Here is a 14632-nt window from a genome sequence, read left to right as displayed (position 1 = left end):
GTTAAGTGAATCACTGTGGTTGTTAAGCAAGACATCAGGCAACCACAACCAATGACTCTTCCTGCCAGCTTCTCCATTGACTCTGCTGGTCAGAGGCCACCTGAAAAGGTTCAAATGGTGACCACAGGATGCTGCAACAAATATAAACTCATGATGGTTGCCAAGCATCCAAGTCGTGATCATATGACCGTAGGAATGCGATAGTGGTTGTAAGCATGAGGATTGGTTGTAAGTCATTATTTTCCAGCACTCTTGTAACTTTGAACCCTCGCTACATTCATGGTCATAAGTTGAGAGCTTCCTGTAATCTCTAAAAGGAAAAGGGAAGCACTGATAGGTTAATCGATGTAGCAATCAATCCACAAGTCTTCTCTTCCCTGCAGAGATTGGAAGGGGATGACCAGCCAGTTCCTATGGTTATTGTAGGCTTGACTAAGTGCCAGCCCAATCTAGGTTGGAATTCTTAAAGTTGGTTTTAGAATATTAGCCAGCAGCATAGGTTGCTGTGCAGAATTGCCCTGGACCTTAGAAATCCTTCTCATGCAATATTATACATGTATTCCTGCCCAAGAATTCATGTATACACAATTTGTCTATTTGTGCATTTATTTATTCAGTGTATTTCTTCTGTGTACTGAGGAGAGATCCATTTCCCAGTATGCAGGGTTAGAAAAAAAAATTTATGTTCCTTTCTGACCCATAGGTTTGCATTTCTACTCTCCAGAAGCACAAATGACCTTCACTAGAGTTTGGGGATTTCCAGCCATTTTGAAAACTGAATTATTTGAAGTCCATCTGTGCTCAGCCCGCCCACTTTTTTTTTTTTGTCCCTTTTCCAAAACTGAATTATTCAAAAACACAGTTCAGTTTTGGAAAAAGACCCAGATGAACCACAAACAGATTCATTCTTTTTCCGGTTCTGAGCTGGAGAAAAACCAAGGGAAGGAAAAGGGAGAAAATTTTGAGAGGAAGCAGAGGGGAGAAAATTACACTAAAAAACAAAAACACACACAAAAAAACTGTTGTGGTCCCCTGCTATATAGTGAAATGAAAGATGAGCTCACAGTGTGGGAAAGTTGGAGATTGATAGGGTTAAGACAGCTGAGTTTCTTTAGAAAGTGCAGATCAACAGGGTGGGGTCTTTTAATTGGATGGCAAGGGTGAAAAGCAGAGAAGACTTTAAAAAGATGCATTCAACAGGGCCAAAAGGCAGAGCAGAAGCAAACTATCTTGCTGTGCATGCTTGGAGATCAATTATCAAACCCATACCTTTGATGTGATGTGGAATTTGGCCTAACTCCCCCAGTAAATATTTTGGTGAATGAATGTTTGTGTTCTATGTAAAAAAGCGTTGCTTTGATTTCCAAAACTTAAAAAAAAAAAATGCTTAAAGGTACACACCATCTTCTCCAAAAGGAGTTGAATTTTGTTGAGAAAGAGTTTGTTATGTCAAACTCAAGGCCCAGGGCCTGGATCCAGCCCGCAGGGTGCTTAGATCTGGCTTGCAGGACTGCCTTGAAAACAGCAAAGGACTGGCCTGCGGTGCCTCTGCCAGTGAAAACGGAGCACGCGAGGGCCACGAGCGGCCTTCCCGAGCTCCATTTTCACTGGCAAAGGGTTGCAGGAGGCCATCACGGCCAAAAATGGAGCTTGGGAGCCCATTTTTGCTAGCAGAGCACTTGGGCCACTACAGGCGCCCCCAACACAAGTGACGTCGAGCTGGTCACACCCACCTTGGCCATGCTCCCTGCCCCCCCCCCCGAAGGTCAAACACAGCCCTGATGCGGACCTCAATGAAATCAAGTTTGACACCCCTGCCCCAGATGGAGGTCTTTGGTATTCTTCCTATTTACTTCATCTGACTATCTCACTGGCTTCTGAACATTAATGTACTTGGTGAATTTATGAAAATCCTGCTACTCTCATGGGGTAGAAGTGTTGCTTTGACAATCTGCTTCCCATCTTTCCCAAACTCTGTCTACACACAAGCAAATTGTAGTATCACAAACACATCAGTCTCATTCCTGGATGGACGGATGGATGGAGGAAGGATGGATGGATGGATGGATACCTTCCATGAATACCTGGATAAATGGATAGCTTCCTTTAGTATCCATCTCTAGTACCATCATGTTCTGTCCTCAACACAGGTGTATAAATGTTGTGGTTCACCGGCAGCAGGTTGCGGACGGCTGAGGTCTCGGAGAGCAAGGACTCAGATGAGGGGTGCAATGCAGGGATGAGGCCAGGACCGTCAGGGAGTGGAATGCTGCCTTCGGAGATTGTGGAGGCTGGCAGCATTGATGAAGAGGTCCCCGAGAAGCCTGTGCCCAGTGCATGTGCGTGCAGGGCTGCTCGAAGGAAAGAGCAGCTGCAGCAGCATGGGTGACTCGGGAGTAAGGTGCAGGGTAATGGCCCCTCCCTTAAGAGATAACAGCCAGCTGAGCAACCGGAGTTCTTTGCAGGAAGCAAAGAAGTTTTGGCACTCAAGCCTTGTGGACGTTCGGAATATCTTGGTTGGTGTTTGGAGATTCTTTGTGTTTGAAATATTTCTTAGTAACTTTATCTTGTGTTCCTGGCAGCCTTGCACAACCTTGGCAAGGCTCGTTCTTATCAGAGACAATTAGTTTGAAACAGCCTTTTAACCATGAAGGAACAGAATTCGTAAAGAATCATTAAAAGGTTTTGCTGTTACCTCTGTTTTGTGTTTGTTTCCTTGGAACAAGGTTTGGGTCAGAACAATAAATCCAGAAACATCTTAAATGCAGTGAAAAAGACTACCATATTTTCTGATGAAAAGGTGATATACCACCATTAGTTTGTTTATTAGATTTTTATCTTGTTTTTATTACTTTATCAGTAACTCAAGGTGGCAAACATAATGCCTCTTTCTTCCTCCTATTTGCCCCAAAACAACAGCTCTGTGAGGTGGGTTGGGCTGAGAGAGACTGGCCCATGGTCACCCAGCTGACTTTCATGGCTACAGTGGGACTAGAACTCACTGTCTCCCAGTTTCCAAGTGGGTGTCTTCACCTTTAGACTTAACTGGTTCTCTTGTTTCCTTTCTTTCTTTGGTTGTTTTTCACATTTTATTTTTTCTGTTACAAAACACTTTTTCTTTCTTTCAATCCTTAGATCTGTTCAGGTAACCTTAACAGTTTTCTGGAAGCCAAAGCGACTTTCTCATATTGATGCTCAGTAAATATTTCTCTTTTTTATGAAGTTTCTTCGAATCTTCTCTGTTCTAAAGTTTCCAGAGAGTCAAAACAATCTCCAGGCGGTTGCTGTTAGCAACAGCACATTGCACTGTAAGCCCAAGTGTGTCGAGCACATCCATGTGTTACCTCATAGGCCTTCTAAGTAGCTTCCCACATATAGTGAACAGCATCTGCAATAAAACATGGCTTTCGTATTTACTGAAATGAATCCGGAGCACTGCTAAAACCAAATACAGCCTTAATCTGCTGCCTTTCAGAAGTTTTGAATTTGCCATAAATACTAGTATCTATCAGGATCTTTGTTTTGAAATGTGGATAAGCATAGGTTCTTCATCTCTAAACTCATACACAGACACAGATTAACAGAGTTGGAAAGGACCTTGTAGGTCATCTATTCCAACCCCCCGCCCAAGCGGGAGACCCTACACCATTTCTGACAGATGGCAGTCCATTCTATTTATTTTATTTATTTATTTGATTTGTCAATTGTTTACAAGATAATAAGTACAAGTGTATACATAGTTGTGAATATATGAAATGGGTACATATAAGAAAAATAATAGAATAAGAGAAACAATAGGACAGGGACGGTAGGCACGTTGGTGCGCTTATGCACGCCCCCTACAGACCTCTTAGGAAAGGGGTGAGGTCAATAGTAGACAGTCTAAGGTTAAAGTTTTTGGGGTTTGGGGAAGAGACTACAGAGTCGGGTAGAGTATTCCAGACATTGACCACTCTATTGCTGAAGTCGTATTTCCTGCAATCAAGTTTGGTGCGGTTTACTTTGAGTTTGTATATGTTGTGTGCTCTTGTGTTGTTATGGTTAAAGCTGAAGTATTCATTGACAGGTAGGACATTGCAATGTATGATTTTATATACCATGCTTAAGTCGGACCGAAGACGGCGTAATTCAAGGTTTTCTAGTTTTAGAATTTCGAGTCTGGTGGCATAAGGTATTCTACAACGAGTAGAAGAGTGGAGAACTCTTCTTGTGAAATACTTCTGGACTTTCTCAATTGTGCTAATATCACATACGTAATAAGGATTCCAGACTGATGAACTGTATTCGAGTATTGGTCTAGCAAATGTTTTGTATGCTCTGGTTAGTAGTGAGATATTACCAGAGAAAAAGCAACGTAGGATTAGGTTAACAACTCTTAATGCCTTTTTGGCTATGTAGTTGCAGTGGGCTCTAGCACTTAGATCATTAGAGGTGAGTATTCCCAGGTCCTTTACAGAGCTTGGGTCATCAACAAGATCTTGACTATTCAGCTTGTATTTTATTTTCTGATTTTTTTACCAATATGTAAGACAGAGCATTTATTTGTTGAGATTTGAAGTTGCCATATGTTAGACCATTCAGATACATAGTCTAGGTCTTTTTGTAGGGTAGTAGTATTGTCTGTGGTATTGAACAGCTTTACATCATCAGCGAAGAGAACGCAATTGCTCTTGATATGATCACAAAGGTCGTTTATGTAGATTATGAAGAGAGTTGGTCCTAGAACACTGCCTTGGGGGACACCACTATTGACAGGTACTGGATTTGATAGGGCGTTCCCGATTTTGACCATTTGTTGTCTGTTTGACAGGAATGCTTCTATCCAGTTATTCAGTTGTCCAGAGATACCATAAGATTTTATTTTTAGGAGTAGTTTGTCATGTACCACTGAATCAAAGGCTTTACAGAAGTCTATGTAGATTGCGTCTATTGCTTTGCCCTGGTCGAGTTGTGTAGTCCATATGTTTTTGCAGTGTAAGAGTTGCAGATTACAGGATAGTTTTTTTCTGAAACCAAATTGTTTATTGGAGAGTAGGTTGTTTGTCTCTAAATGGAGGATGATGGATTGGTTAATAATTGATTCCATGACTTTACAGGTGACGCAGCATAAGGAGATTGGTCTGTAATTTTCAACTAGGCTTGGGTCTCCCTTTTTGAAGATAGGGATGACTGTGGCTTGTAACCATAGGTTAGGCAAGGAGCTGGTCCTGAAAGATTTTTCAAAGATTATGCTTAGAGGTTTGGCTATGGCAGTGGATAGCTTTCTTAAGAAGTAGGCACATATTCCATCCGGTCCAATAGATAGAGATGGTTTTAGATTGCGTAGTGCTTTTTCAACGTTGTCTACTGTAAAATCGATGTGTATTAGATCATTGTTGTTATCTGTGGTACGGCTAGGAAACATTGGGCATGATCCATTACTGTTTACAAACACTGAGCCGAAGAATGTGTTAAAGATGTTGGCTTTAATGGTGTCGTCGCTGCAGTCTTTACCATCGGGTCCTATCAAGGGAGGGATGGACCTTGAGTCTTTTAGTTTGTTGTTTACAAAATTGTAAAAAGCACGGGTGGAATTGGTGCTAAGAAGGTTTTCCTCTTGTTTAATGTGATAATTGGTGCATTCGGTCTTTATCTGGTGGCATAAATTTTTGTATCGGTTTTTGAAATTAGCAACGTGACCAGATTTGTTTTTCCGCCAGAGTGATCTCTTTTTGGATTGAAGTTTCCTTATTGATATGGGTAATCTGCTTTTTTGTTTTGTTTTTGGAGTTGTTGTTGGAACATATAGTTTGATGACTCTTTTGACTTCAAGTAAAAAAATGTTGTAATGGTCTTCAACAGTATTGCATCCAGTGAATAGAGATTGCCAATAGAGATTGCTTTCTTCTTGAAAGTCTCAAGTGATGAAGCTCCCACAACTTCTGAAGGCAAGCTGTTTCATTAGTTGATTGTTCTCGCTGTCAGAAAATTTCTCCTTATTTCCAGGTTGAATCTATCCTTGTCCAGTTTATCCAGAAGTTGCTTGCTTTTCATAATTAGGTATCTCTCCTTGTCTGTATGGATGATTTGAAGTGCAAGTTCAAACTTTTAAGAAGGTGACCCTACACCCTGAGTAATTTTCTGACTTGCTGGCTAAATAATTGACTTAAAAATGGAAGAATTTGCTAAGGGAAAACCTTTCACTGATTTCAGATTCTTGTAAAATTGAAATTCCATTCTATATCTCTTGGTTCTACGAGAGATGTTGCTCTTATCAATGCCTTCTGCCCATGCTTAGGGTTGAATAGATAGCAGCCAAGTTAATTGCCTTTATTGATCTTTTTTTAAATTCTTTAAGTGCAATTTGGGCCTTCCTTTGTTCTTCTGTTTTACTTGTTTATCCTCTGAATAAACTTTATATAATTATACAATTGACTGTAACGATTTTAAAAGATAACCTTCCCTAAACATTCCCCAAATTATCTCTGCAAGATAACATGACTGCTAAGTTTTCCTTGTGTTCTTTGCATTTTCAAAAGGTTTTGTTAAATTCAGCCTTAGGTTTTAGGCAAGGAAATCTAGCATAAGTATTCATTTTAAATTTCAGTTTTAATAAAACTGTTAATTGCATTTTATTTCTAGAGATGGGCTTGCATCAAATCTCTCCAACTAACTATAGATTGTGGGAATTGATTAGCTTGTGAATCTGGGCTTTGTACTTCCTTTTTGTGAGCTTTGTGAGTTTTTTCTGTGAGTTTGGAAGCTAAGCAGAGTTGCATATGGTTACCTCCTGAAATGGGATTACCAGGAAATACCAGGTGGCCTATATTGGGAAAGCAAGCCCTAATGGCAGAAAACATCAATAAACTCTTGCCATACACAATGCCAGAAACTTAAAAAAAAAACAACACAAGTTTTTGAATCAGCTCTTTATTGAGAGATTGATCAAACCCTGTAGACAAAGTTTAATTTCTCATTTAAAAAACAAATCATTTCTATGTATATATTTTAATATATATTGGGTGTGTTGTGTTCTATTTTCTTTCTGTTTTTTGTTTGTTTGTTTGTTTCAGACTTGTGCCTCTTTAAAAATGTGTTTTTTGTGCCTATGCCAGAAAATCTCATAAGGGATTGTCCCCATGAAGACTGAAAAAATAATTGGCACATAAATAAATTTGATAGTTTCATGACATTGAAGACTGTCTGTCAAGGCACATGCCTTATTCTGCCCTGTTTCTCATATTTAAAGTTTGTCCCCCATTAGCTCCAAATCCTTAGAATGCAATAACTTGCTGAATAAGTTTGACTAATCCATTTGCTTTCTAAAATTGTTGGGCCGAAACTGGAGAGTGAGGGGGAAAAGCATCATTGGTTACATCTGTTTTGCCTGAGCAGTATACGAGTGTGACTGTATGTTCCCATCAATAGTTATGAAAAAAAATAACAAGACTGGCTGTGAATTGTTAACAAATATCAATAACAGAATTCAAAGCATTTTTTAAAAAATGCGCGTGTGACTTTGATACTATTGATAGCTTGTTGCACAACCAGAGGAACTTCTAAGTTTGTTTGACTGATGAGCTTAGAGCCACCAAGAGAAAAAAATTGTGGTATCAACAGCCTAATCATCAGGAGCAATGCCTGCTTTTGATGACTTCTCCTCCAAGTCACAGTTTCAGAGCGTAAAGAATAAAATTGAGCTACCTATAGAAGGAGTATCTTAGAATGCCTTTTACCCATCAGAGTTGGATTATCAATCACCTACTTGAGCTGTGGTGGCACAGTGGTTAGAATGAGTACTGGGGGCTACTTCTGTTGCCTGCCGACTGCCTGCAATTTACCGGTTTGAATCTCACCAGGCTCAAGGTTGACTCAGCCTTCCATCCTTCTGAGATGGGTAAAATGAGGGCCCAGATTATTGGGGGCAATATGCTGACTCTATCAACCACTTAGAGAGGACTGTAAAGCATTGTGAAGCGGTATATAAATCTAAGTGCCATAAGTGCTACTACTGGTAGATAGGAATGTACTGTACTGGCTGACATCTCTTGTGGCATCTTCCTTGAAGATCAGTTGTGAATTTGATGGGAGAGAAATTTCTTATCTACTGTAGATATCGAGTTCTTTGGAGGCCATATTCAAACAGGGCTTCAAAGCTTCTGGGTTCCAAATATCTCAAGGAAACCTTTTCTGCTCTGATCTCCCTTGAGTTTAGAACAGAGGTCTCCACCCTTGGCAACTTTAAAACTGTGGACTTCAACTCCCAGAATTCCTCAGCCAGCTTTGCAAAGCTGGCTGAGGAATTCTGGGAGTTGAAGTCCACAAGTCTTAAACTTGCCAAGTTTGGGGACCCCTGGTTTAGAAGAATTCTGAAACAAATTCAGCTAAAGGATGTTTTGCATTGTTTTTTTTATTAAGCTGCTTTCTCATCTAGCTGGAGAATTGTGTTCTTTATTCCTGTCTTCTCGGTGTAATCTGATACAGATGATATCTATGAGTAAATTAACTGAGTGCTCCCAGAATTCTTAGCAGTGGCCGTGCTGTTTGGAGGAATCTGGGAGTTAGAGGCCACGTCTAGATATCACCTAGGTAGAAGAAGGCGGAATTAATGTCTCAGTCTATGATCTCAAGACTGATTTTGCCGTGCATATTTCATGAATGAAACATCTGGCTTAATGTCTAAGCTTCCTAGTTTCTTCCTTCTCTCCTCTCCTTTGTATAGGCAGTCCTCGATTTATGGCCACAACTGGGTCCAAAATTTCTTTTCTTAAGTGAGTTTTGTTTCATTTTATGACCTTCCTTGCCACAGTGGTTAAGTGAATCACTGCCGTTGATGAGTTAGTAACCTGGTTGTTATGTGAATCTGGCTTCCCCCATTGACTTCGCTTGTCAGAAGATCACAAAGGGTGATCGATCCCATGATCTTCGGACACAGCAACAGTCACAAATATGAATCAGTTGCCAAGGGTCTGAATTCTGATCACACGATCATGGGGATCATTCAAAGGCCACACCTGTGAAAAATGGTCATAAGTCACTTTTTTTAGCACTGTTGTAACTTTGAACAGTCGCTAAATGAACTGTTATAAGTCGAGGACTACCTGTAGCTAGTTGCTTGGTGAAAAATACTCGAGGGTTCTAAAATATCACTGTGTTCTGAGGTATTTTGGTTGGACCTAACAAAAGTTATTAAATATCCAGCTCTGGAATTTTCCCCTATGAACCAACCAATAGTGGCAATCAATAGCACCCTTTGTCCAGTTTAGAAATGGGAAGGGTTGTTGTACTGTATGTGCAGAATGAATATGCAGTTAGATACATGCAGCATAGCTGTTTGGCATCATCCTCTATGTCTCTATTCCTGATTTTCCAAGGAAGGAAAAAAAAACCCACAAATGTGGAGAGCTTGCATAGCAACTACATTAAAGCAAATTTGTCTTCAGCATGCAGGAGACTTATGGTGGGCCAGTGATGCAATTGTCAAAAGCATATTTTTAGAACAAAATTCCATTTTGTCTTACAGACATAGCAGCATTGGGGTGGGGTGGGCAGGGGTGGGATGCTACCGGTTCTGCCTGGTTCTATAGAACCGGTAGCTCTGAAGAGCAGCAGACACCGAACCGGTTCTGTGTTTCCTGCTGTTTGGCCCACATGCCCGCCTGGGCTCTTACCTGACCTTTATTTCCTGCTTTTTCAACCTCAGCTGCTTTGCACGGCACAGCTGAGGTTGAAAAAGCAGGAAAGAAGAGGATTTTCAAACATTGCGTTACCTGCGTGCAGCACTTTTCAGCCGTCCGGGCAGCACAGCTTAAGGTTTTTTACATATGCGCACAAAACGTAGTCACTGAACCAGTAGTAACACCAGTTGAATCCACCCCTGGGGGTCGAGGAAGCATCACTGAAGAATTCAACCACCACAGGTAGTCCTTGACTTGTAACAGTTTGTTGGGTGACTGTTTGAAGTTACAATGGCACTGAAATAAGTGATTTATGACCCCTTTTCACATTTATGATGGTTGCAGCATTCCCCAGGGTCACTTGGTCACGATTCAGACCCTTGGCAACTGGCTCCTATTTATGACAGTTGTATTGTCCCAGGGCCACATGACCCCCTTTTGTGACCTTCTGACAAGCAAAGTCAATGGGAAGGCCAGATTCGCTCAACAACCATGTGATTAACAACTGCAGTGATTCACTTAATAAATGTGGAAAGAAAGGTCATAAAATGGGACAAAAATTATTTAACAACTGTCTCAGCAACAGAGATTTTGTGCTGCATTGTGGTCATAACTTGAGTCCTACCTGTATGTCTAACACTCCACCATTTCTTCTCCCAATCTCATTTTAGGAGGTCACTGGACAGATTCAGTATGCCATGTCAAAATGGGTAGTGGCTGGAAGCTGAAAAGAGTAATTCCAAGTAGTGCTCTATTTTGGGATCTGTCAAAACTCTTTTGGAAGTATTGTCACTTGGGCTTGTTTTCTTGTCAACAATGCACAAATAGTTTGCCAGTATAGTATCTTGGTCCAGGTTTTGTTTCAATTTCTCAACCTGATGTCTACCTTGGAAAAGAGGCCAAGTCGGGTTAGCTTAGAAACTTGGCCAGGTTTAGCTTGCTGTGAGAACTCTTTTCAAATGCCTTGTCTGAAATTAATCAATCATCTAATTAATTGGCTTTTGCAGTTACAATCTCTATCCTTTGGCTGTAAATAAAGCCAGGATTTAAATTAGCCAGGTTGTAAATTAAAATAAAATAGGAATGTCATTCAGAAGTGGCTGACAGGGCGATTTTCTTCTGAGCCAAACCCAGTAAAATGGGTTGGAATTGATTAATATGGCAAGATATCCCTGTAACTGATATATTTGAATGATTATTTATTTATCTAATTTATAAAGCCATCTCATGCACAAGTGACTCTGGGTGGCATGCAAAATAATTTATGCATTTAGTTTTTAATTGTTTACATTTTAAAAAATATATATTTTCAGGGTGAGCTATTACTATTTCAGACAACAATGAATTGCATGTTTGGCTTTTTAATTTTTATTGAAAACTTTTCAGAGGTAAAAGATATACGTTTAAGAAAAAGGGAATATAGAAAGAAATGCAAACGAAAGAAAAGATATAAAAAGAAGCAACTTCCAAACTTCTCCATCACAGTTGCAATCTCATCCTCATTTCCTTCCTCTATAACAGGAGTGTCAAACTTGTGTTGTCACAGCATCGTCATATGACGTATCGGGACTTTCCCCCCCTTTGCTAAACCAGGCATGGGCATGGGCAGTGTGTGACACATCCGGCCCCTGGGCCACGAGTTTCACAGCCCTTGCTCTATAAGGTTAACACCAGACTTCCCCTTTTCCCATATTCAACCCTTTTCAATCAGCAAATCCAGAAATCATTTTTCCCATTTTTCAGCAAAAAAGTCCATAAAAGCTTTCCGGTCTCTGACAAAAATACTTGTTGTCTTATACCCAATCAAACAGATCAATTTGGCCATTTTTACCAATTTCATAATCTTTACAATCCACCGCTCCAGTGTGGGCATTTCAGATTTTTCTATCTTTGACTTCAGGGAGAGAGATATGGCAAAATGAAGATGGCTCTGTGAAAATAGAGCCAATGACAAAGACCAAGGAACTAGTGAGTAGACTCCTTGGAACTTCTCTGGATAAAGGGAGGATCCGAAGTTGCCCACATATGTTCAGGACTGCTGTTTCCCATGAGGAGACTGCAGAAGACTGGTTTGAGCATCGGCAGATGATGGGATTAGATGCCTTTCTCACAACTGTGGCAGATATTTTTAGTTTGCAAACCTCTTCACTTTTGGAAATTACTCATTAACTATTTCTAAGCTATTACAGATCTTCAGAATGACAAGTTTGAAAACTGGGTGAATCTGCCTTTAATTCTGAATGAAATAAAATTTTACTTATAGCATAATAATTTAAAGAATTTGAAATAAACAGCAAAAGGCTAAAAAGATTTCGATCCTAGAAAGCTATAAAAGAACAAAGGGTCCAGATAAAATTGCAATACTTAACTTTAACATTAAGATTTTACAATTAATTCTCAACAAGTATAAATTCAAACTAAGAGAGTGATCTGGATAAGTTTTTTAAATTTGATTTACAAAAGAGACTTGTTGAATTCTATGTGATGGGACAAACAAAAAATGAAGTGAAATCAAATCCCACAACAATATTTGAAGGAATTTTTAAAATTAAGACTGTTAAAAATAAAAGGATGAATATAGAGTTGGCTTATTTGATCAAGGTTAAAGTAAGTTATGGCAACAGTTTATGGACTTCTGGCAACAGTTTGTGGACTTTTTGTTAATGCGAGGATACAAAAGATGAAACTTTATGAATTTGTTTATAGACTGATGAGATTTGGGATGAAAAGATAAATGTAACTTTAGAGATGGTAAACAGTTATTAAATCTTTTATACTTGTGATGAAGGTTAGAAGTAATTTCCTTATATATTTCTTATATTCTTTTTCTTCTTTCTTTTTCCTTGAACTTTTTACTCTATTCACTTTTCTTTTTTTAAGGAAGTTTCTTTTAAGTTTAGTTTAGTTTAAGTTTAGTTGTATAAGTTTTTACTATTATAATAAGTATTCTTAATACAAACTATATCTAAAACAGTTTTTTTGTAGATCCAGTGAAACATCCTTTCTAAACATTTTTCTTAGCCTATCATCATAAATCCACTTTCAATACCATCTCCATATTGTTAGGAAAAAAATGGTTCTTCATTGGGCATTTCTTTCTTTCTACCAAAATCTCACTGCAATGAGCCACGGTGGCGCAGTGGTTAGAGTGCAGTACTGCAGGCTACTTCTGTTGACTGCTGGCTGGCTGCAATTTGGCAGTTCAAATCTCACCAGGTTAACTCAAGGTTAACTGAGCCTTCCATTCCTCTGAGGTGGGTAAAATGAGGAGCCAAATTGTTGGGGGCAATATACTGACTCTCTAAAAACCACTTAGAAAGGGCTGTAAAGCACTGTAAAGCGGTATATAAGTCTAAGTGCTGTTGATATTGCTTTTACCATATAATGTACAAAATCAGTCTTCAATAAATCTCTTCTATTTGGCTATTCATAAGTCCCAGTAAAAAAAGTTCTGGTTTCATCTAAACTGCAATCTTTATTTTTTGGGGGGGGATAAATTGATGTTTTGTATCCAATTTTTATTTCACAAATCACTATGTATGATAATACGGCCCTTTATGTGCTCCACATTTCCAACATTGATTAGAGGTTCTTTATACTTCTTAGACAATTTCTCTGGCTTCATATACCAGCGGTACATAATTTTATAAAAGTTTTCTTTCAAAATGTAACATAATATGAACTTCAGTCCTTTTAACCACACTCTCTCCCATTGGTCCATCTGTATATTATAACCAATATTCTTAGCCCATTTTATCATCTTTAACTTCTTCTTCAGTCTTAAATCTCAGCAAATGTTTATACATTTTAACAATCACATATTCATGATTTGTACACAATAAGATTTCAAATACCATTTTATGTTCTTTTCAATTCCAGTCCTTTTTTAATCTATATTAGATGTCTCCCTTAACTGTGCCTATGAAAAACATGGACAGCTAAATATTTATGCAGACAATTGTTCTCCTGACTTCACTTTATGTTCCCTTTGCTGCTGTACCAATAAGTCTTGCTATGTTAAACGTTTATCTGCCTGCTACTGTATTTCTTTTCTATAAAATGCTTCTTGTGTTAATACCGGTGAAGGTATTTTCAGGCATGGCTTGGACTTATATCAATTCCATATTCTTAATATAGCACTTCATAATGACTTTGAAAGTCTACATTAACTCTAATTTTGTTATACCATAAAACCCCATGCCATCCAAACCTCAGGTTGAATTCTTCTAAATTGTTTTTTTGTTTCTCAACAGCACCCACTTGTTCATCCAAACTGAACATTAGGCAGCAAAATACAATTTAAGGTCTGACAGTCCTAATCCCCCTCTTTTCTTTGCATCCTGTAAAATATTATATTTAACTCTGTTTCTCCCCCCCCCCACCATTCCATATAAATCCAGATTTTTTTTGGTCTTTGCGTAAAAGGTATGTCATTTATCAAACTGGTAGTTTTTACTAAAAAACCTAATTTCAGGTAATATATTCATTTTTGTCACAGAAATTCACCCTAATAATAACAGTTATAACTTCTCCCATCTTGAAATATGCCCAACTTCCTTCCATACCTTAGCACAGTTATTTGGAAATAATATAAAGTTCATATCAATAATATAAAGTTCATATCAAGAGACGCGGGGGCGCAGTGGTTAGAGTGCAGTACTGCAGGCTACTTCTGCTGACTGCCGTCTAGCTACAATTTGGCAGTTCAAATCCCATTAGGCTCACGCTTGACTCAGCATTCCATCCTTTTGAGGTGAGTAAAATGAGGATCCAGATTGTTGGGGGGCAATAGGCTGACTCTGTGAACTGCTTAGAGAGGGCTGTAAAAGCACTGTGAAACAATATATAAGTCTAGGTGCTCTTGCTATGCTAGTGTTATATTAGTCATAACAATGCCTAAACCCGGACTAGGAGATCTCCAAGATCCCTTCCAACTCTATTATTCTGAACATCTCTTTGTAATAAAAAAGGCCATG

General features: G+C 38.9%; 1 protein-coding gene across 1 annotated transcript in view; it reads left to right on the top strand.

Moving 5' to 3' along the window:
* Window positions 1-14632, top strand: part of RHBDL3 (rhomboid like 3) — a 138466-nt gene that overhangs the window by 66353 nt on the left and 57481 nt on the right. The gene's annotated exons all lie outside the window — the stretch shown is intronic.

This window comes from Notechis scutatus, chromosome 2, assembly GCF_049901735.1.
Source record: "Notechis scutatus isolate UNSWTSFEM ecotype Mainland chromosome 2, rNotScu1.2, whole genome shotgun sequence".
Classification (NCBI taxonomy): domain Eukaryota; kingdom Metazoa; phylum Chordata; class Lepidosauria; order Squamata; family Elapidae; genus Notechis; species Notechis scutatus.
The sequence above is the reverse complement of the archived record's forward strand: the minus strand, read 5'-3'. Positions and strand labels throughout refer to the sequence as shown.